A 6,864-nucleotide genomic window follows, 5' to 3' on the forward strand; every position below is an offset into this window, starting at 1 on the left:
TACTAAACTGCGGGTTTGAAAAATTGGAGATGTTGCCTATAGCAACCAATCAGATTTTAGCTGTCATTTTGTAGAATATGCTAAATAAATGATCACTAGAATCTGATTGGTTGCTATAGGCAACATCTCCACTTATTCAAACTCACAGTTTAGTAAATATACTACAATGGATTCTTATCAATAAACACTTTATTTACTAAAGAGTATCAACATAAAGCCTGGGTTAAAATTATGTAATGTGGTTCATTTTTCTTGCGCACAACTTTGCATCAGGCCCATAGTATACAAATAGCAATAGCCTAGAAAATAACATATGACCCCAAAAGGATTTTTATCATTTATAATTACATTTAATCAAGGGCTTTTATAAAAAAAATTTAACTTCAATAAGGGCTTTTATAATTTTATCAATATCATTTATCAATATCATTTGTGGGGTGAGGGTGGGCTATTTAATTTAATAGTTGGGTCTATTAAATTAAGATGGGGTGATGGGACCTTTAATTTAATGCTGGAGGATGGTTTGGGGCTAATAACTGAATGCTGGGCTGAGTTTGGGGAGGAGGGCTATTTATTTAACCTGAATTTGAATTATGTAATGGTGGTGTTATGAGCGTTTTGTTGCTATCCAATAACGATTGTCGAATCTCAATTTGTGTTTCCAACGCACAACGATTTATTCTCAAAAAGTAGCAGTATATATATCTTAGCGAAATAATAGTTAGTACAGCCGTTACTTATCGCAGGCGCTCTGGATCCAGTGAACAGTCATTCAGTCCTGAAGTCTGTGGTCTAGGTGACTGAACTCTGGATGAGGAGCTGCTGCTTATATGCAAACAGAGATACAGTAAAACAATGCAAAGGTGTGGCTTGCTTCTATTGGTCCAGGCATCAGGAGGGTCCAGGGGGTTGCAGATCATAGGCTAGTTTAAGCTCAGGAATCCAAAGGAGGGGGTCATCTCTCCAGGGGATGAGCTCTGATCTTCCCTCCAAGATTACTCATCATACTAGTCCATAATTCCTTAACATTGATAACTTGCGTATGCACTCTACGACTCCTTCGCAGAGTGAACCGGACAGTTGCAAATGCGAAGAGGATTAGTATGATACCACACATGTCTAGATTCCTTCAACGAGTACAATATGTTTTACTGATATGCCTATAACTTATAATATTACATATAAATACTACTATATTTCGACATAAATGACTGTGTTGCAACTACCATTAATGTGTACTATTTTACAAGTGTGCGTGTTTGTGCGAATGTATGTAAAAGACTAAATACTATTGTTGCCACGTGTTGCAGCTGCGTACACCCTTCCACGCCGTAGCGTGCCCTTTCACGCCCTAGCGTACCGTACGTGTCTTTTCAAACAGAGACAACCAAGTTCGCTCGATTTTAATTGAAATGACTTTATCCATTATGCTGACTTAGACAGTGGTATGGTTGTGGGAAATGGTGATATTAAACGTAATGCTATAAATTTTTTGCTGGGGTTGGTACTATTATTTTAATGTTGGGGCTAGGAGGAGGCGTAATTATTAACCGTCTATGCTATTGATTTAATGCCGGGGCTGGTTGACGTTTATTAAATTTCATGTACCCATTATTTTTTCAAAATAGGGCCTCCAGCATTTTAGTATCCAGACAAACAAAAACGGAGCTAAAGACACCAGCAGCCACAGGTAGTGAAAGTGACAAGATCAGATAGGAGAGACCAGGACTGTCTGACAGTCTGTCCTGAATCTGGTGGGACAGTCCCGAATTTGGGTCACTGTCTCGCTTAGTCAGGATTAGTCCGACTAAAAGGACAGTTGGGAGATATATCCTGCTTCACACTGTACTACCTAGTACTTTTGTGCTAACAGTAGTACACACAGTATTGCCTGTGTATTTGTCTAAAATGTGTTTAAAATGATAACCCCCCTGTCTTAAGTGCCCCGGGTCCCCCAGAGTCTTATTCCAGCTCTGGTGATACTTTAGTGGTTCTTGCATTGATTCCATTGTCTGCCTTCTGCCTTGCACCCATTCTCAAATCACTTTGTTGAAAATATGGCCAAGTCCCCATTGCACTGACAATATCATTAATCCTGCCTCCTTTGCACTCACCAGCAAACTATTGGAATAACTCTCTTGGAATAACTCTCCCCTTCACTTATGTCATTGTTTGCTAACCCTCCCTGCACTGTTATTAATTCATACCACCCCCAATCACTGTGCACATTTAGGGCTCATACACAGTTGTTACAAAATAAGTGCTTTCTTGCAGATGCTTGTAGCATTTCACCTTTGTGGTGATTGCACTGGATAGCCATTTATTATAAGGGTTATTTTTAATGCATTTTTTGAAACACACAGTACACATTTTTTTAAAGAGAGAGATTTAACTGATAGTTTGCATCTCATAATGTCAGGGAAAGATGCAACAGTGCTTGAGGTGCTCATATGCTGCTACGGCAGACTGATCAAATACAAATTGTGCCAACATGTTTTGTAATAGTTAAACTTATTAAAAAGTCATATATGTTTCTATGAAGGGAATTTTGGAAAGATGTGTTTGTAGACAACTAAACAAGTTGGAGCACAGAGGCATAAACCAGTTGCAGATAATGCAAATGGATTCATGTAATTTTTTAACACAGGACTGGCAGCTTTTCCCCTGCATTTGCTTTAGAGATGACCCACTGTTTCTAAAGTCATTGTATCTAGGGTTTCCTAAATGTTACTTCAACCAAATTCCAGTAGCTCGAAATCCTGCTTACTTTTGTGTTGGCCCCAACCACAGTTGTTTTGGGTCAGCCCACTTGAGGCCACTTCAGTAATTTATTCCAGGGCCACTTTAATTTCCCAGTCCACTTCTGTATGCTATGCTTTTCAGTTTAAGCTTGTTTTGTGGTCTATCACAACCCTTTTACACTGTGTAATGACTGTGGTAGTTAAAGTTAACTAGTTCTGATAGAGTTTGGTGGAAGTATTTAATTACACTTTTAACAGAGCTACTGAGGAAAGATAGAGCAAGGGCCAGTGCATACAGCATTAGTTAATTCTGCCTCTCTTCCATTCTGTGTTTTCATAGATAGGCACTCATATAGAGATAATTAGAGATATTCCAGTGTCTCATATAGCTTAGCCATCTTACTAAGGATATTTACATATATTGCTGTCCGCTAAACGGACTGCTAATGGGCGCTGACCGACTTCGACTCTTAAATCTGTACTGTATATTGAGAGTTAAACAATTTATATCTAATAATTAATAAAGGACCAATTACTTGATTATTTGCTGCTTCTTGTTATGGCTCACGCCCCAGGTATCAACTCCTAGAACCGCTTCAGAGGTCTTCGCCTATAGCAGCCACCTTTCCCGTAGAGCTAGACACGCTCACAGGTACTCGAATGCCCCCAGGTCTTGTTCTCTAGTAGTAGGAGCTGATGACCTGAGATCGTAGTGCAGGTATTACAAAGAGGAGGAATCAGGTATCCAGGCAAAGGTTTCAGGGTCATGAGCAAATCAGCAAAGTCAGTATTCAAGCCAGGGGTCAGGATCACAGGAGAATCTGCAGCGTCAATATCCAAGCAAGAGGTCAGGGTCACAGGCAAATCAGCAATGTCAAAATCCAGGCATGGGGTCAGCAACGGTAACACACAAGACAGCAAGTACAACAACAACAGGAGTATGCTAGCAAGCAGGGACTATAACCGGCAGTGAGGCCCAGTCCTCACTGCCTTAAATACCTTGATGGACAAATCAGAAAGGAGGAGGAAATGGCTGACAATCAGCCTCAGGAGGCTGATAATTATTTACTAGCTTAGAACTAACATAGGTCATTTCACAAACCAGAAACATGTATGAAAATATAAATGACAGATTAGAATCATGCGAGAGCTCCCCCTGGAGTTGGAGGATGTCCCTACACCCTCCTACTCTATGCCACAAAGATAACAGTGCATTGTAGCTACTGTACGTGCTCGGCTGCTACCTCACGCCAGGATGCGGCGTACCGCCGCGACTTGTGACACTCCTTATAGGGTTGTTTGTATGACAACCCATTAATACATAAAAACATTTTTTTTTAAATTTTAAGAGGTGCAATCAATCAATATACCATAATAGGATTCCACCGCATAAATGGAGAAACGCGTAAGCCAGGTGGGTCACTCGTTGATACAGAGCTTCACTTTGCTACGTTGGCAATTGATTGCAACATACAATTCCAAAAACCCGGGTCTTAAAAGCGGTGATAAACAGATAGAGGGAAAGCCCATAAAATTGAATGCTACCATAAAGAAGCCGGAATTTGATTACTGGAGGGGAGATATATCGATTGTGTGCAGCCGGTAGTATGCTTAACACTGACACAGACTCCGTTAACCCCGATCCTAACAGGCTGACTTAAAGGTGGACATATGTATTTTTTCTAGTGGCGGCAAGTTTATTTCCTCGATATACAGTGATATAAGTTGTTTTGATTATCCGCTTTTGTCATACAGTTTGTGACCAATGGTTCATTATAAGCAGCAGCACTTTACCAACTAATCTTCCTCCTATTTTTCATGAGAAGGAGATGTGGAACATTGAGTGAGAGTCCTGATATACATGGAGAAAGTGTGATCATTGATACATACATCATTGATTGTTCTATTATGTGGAATTTTTTATATGTTTTTACTGTGTTTTATTTGTTATTAAATTTGTTTATTAAGGAAAATGTGTGAAGTGTTATCATATGGTGGCATCCTATTATGGCATATTAATTGATTGCGCTTCTTAATTTTGGAATTAATCTTACTAAGGAGCATATCAGGGAAGGGATTGGGGGAAGTAAAGCATAAATAAAAAGTAATAATACTGATGCATAAATGGGAAAACTGGTTTGGTAATGATAGGGCAATGGCCCTTCGTAGACTAAACTTTTTTCTTTTTTTTTTTTTCAAGAGACTTACTTTTTTAATAAGGTACATTTTTATATCTCACCTTTTACCTAATCTAAGCCCCTCACTAACACTAGAGCCATAGGTGGCATCAGTTAATTCACCAGTTAAAACAAACTTAGATCCTGGTAGTTAAAAAAGGAATGAGAGATGAAACAACTATCAATTAAATTACCTTCTTGCTTTTAAAATCCTTTTAAATAAACCACTGCAGGTTTGTATTGGGCTGATGGGGATAACATCAAAGGCAACAAAATCAGTAAAGTGGCTCCAATATTACCATAACCTAGAAATTGTTTTACTTTATGTTTAACACCTTGAAGTAGACGATGGACTGAGAATGCACAATGGTGAGGAATGTTTACAGCAAGTTGTATACTTGAACTACTGTTGTACGTTTTACTGGCAGATGTTTTAGAAAAATTGCAAGAGTAAAGTATAAGGTATATAAGGTTTATTATATCCTTATGACTTGTCATTATAGATTAAATGCAACTATTTCAAGTTTTAATTGTATTTACACAAAGTCCATTTACATAAACTTGCTTCATAAACATCTGACATGCTTTGCTGAGAGAATTTTCACAAATATTTTACTGCAATATCGCTGTTTAATATATATTTCATAGCGCTATTTAATGGACATAATTTATCTGCTAGGCTAATAAACAATATATTGTGGTAAACCACTACAACCGCTACTGGAATCTAATCGCACATATGTAAAAGAATTCAGATTTTTTAAAGTACAATAAAGAAATGATGAATATACCCAATGTAAGCAGTTCTTAACCTATGGCTTGGGACCAAATCATGGGTAGTAATGCTCTAAATACACTCAGTTAGAGGATTAAGTAAGTGGACAGAACTAATGCTGCTTGCTCTAGTGCCTTTATGGCAGCTAGACAAATTCCGAATGTGCTGCTTGCCAAAATACTCCCACTCTATTTGTGTATTGTTATCTTTGGTAATGTACAGGTGGTGGGATAGTTCTATAAAATAGGTGGTATGATCCAACGCTTGTCAGAAAATAGAAAGTTTGTGCTGCTTACTCTAGTTATTTAAATGGACAGAGTTAATGCATTTGTGTTTATCAGATTGCATTGTATGTCTAAAAGAAGAAAGCTTCATCTTTACAATGATACAATTTATATAGACACCAATAGAAAAGTGTCAGAATAATCACAATTCCATGCAAAAATGTGACTTGCTATAGTGTAACAAATATTTAATCAACTGTAAGATGAAAAAGAAAACATTACAAAAGTGGGTGTTCGTGTGCTATATCCTGTCAATGTCATACAATATAACTTATAAAAATTTCCATATGTGGTTCACATAAAAGCTGCAAGAAATTGTTTCAGTTTTGCTTGGGTGGGTTGACTACTGAAAGTTTGCAGATCATTCAGTCATAAAATACATAATAATTATGTATGCCTTGTTGTAAAGATTTTCCATTTTTGTATTCCTCCTTAGATGTATATGCAGCCATCCTGCTGCCAAAAAGTGGTCTTGGTGCTTTCTGCAACTGTATGTCTACAGAACCCCCTTAGAGTGTTTCACAGATCATCAATTTGTGTGGTGCATCATTTGCAATTGCACAATACACTATATCCCGGCACAAATTTAAAGAAAGATCAGATGCACTAACTATCATTTCCAGCTGCTTTGAGTTGGGTGTGAATTAAGATTCTGTTTTACATTTATTGACTTGAACTGTTCCTGGTCTGGCTTGTGTACTACCTGCCTTGATCTCTCGCTGTCACGAAGCCTGAGTTTGGAGTAGGCCTCGAAGTCCTGCTCTAGACTTACCCCCAGAGAGGTGCAGAGTCTAACGGTAGAGAGGTATTCACCAGGGATCCCCACAAAGGAATATGGACTTAGCTGCTCTCTATCCGCAGGTCGCGGTCCTCTAAGGGGGACTAGA

Source organism: Mixophyes fleayi, chromosome 2 (genome assembly GCF_038048845.1).
Source record: "Mixophyes fleayi isolate aMixFle1 chromosome 2, aMixFle1.hap1, whole genome shotgun sequence".
Classification (NCBI taxonomy): Eukaryota; Metazoa; Chordata; class Amphibia; order Anura; family Limnodynastidae; genus Mixophyes; species Mixophyes fleayi.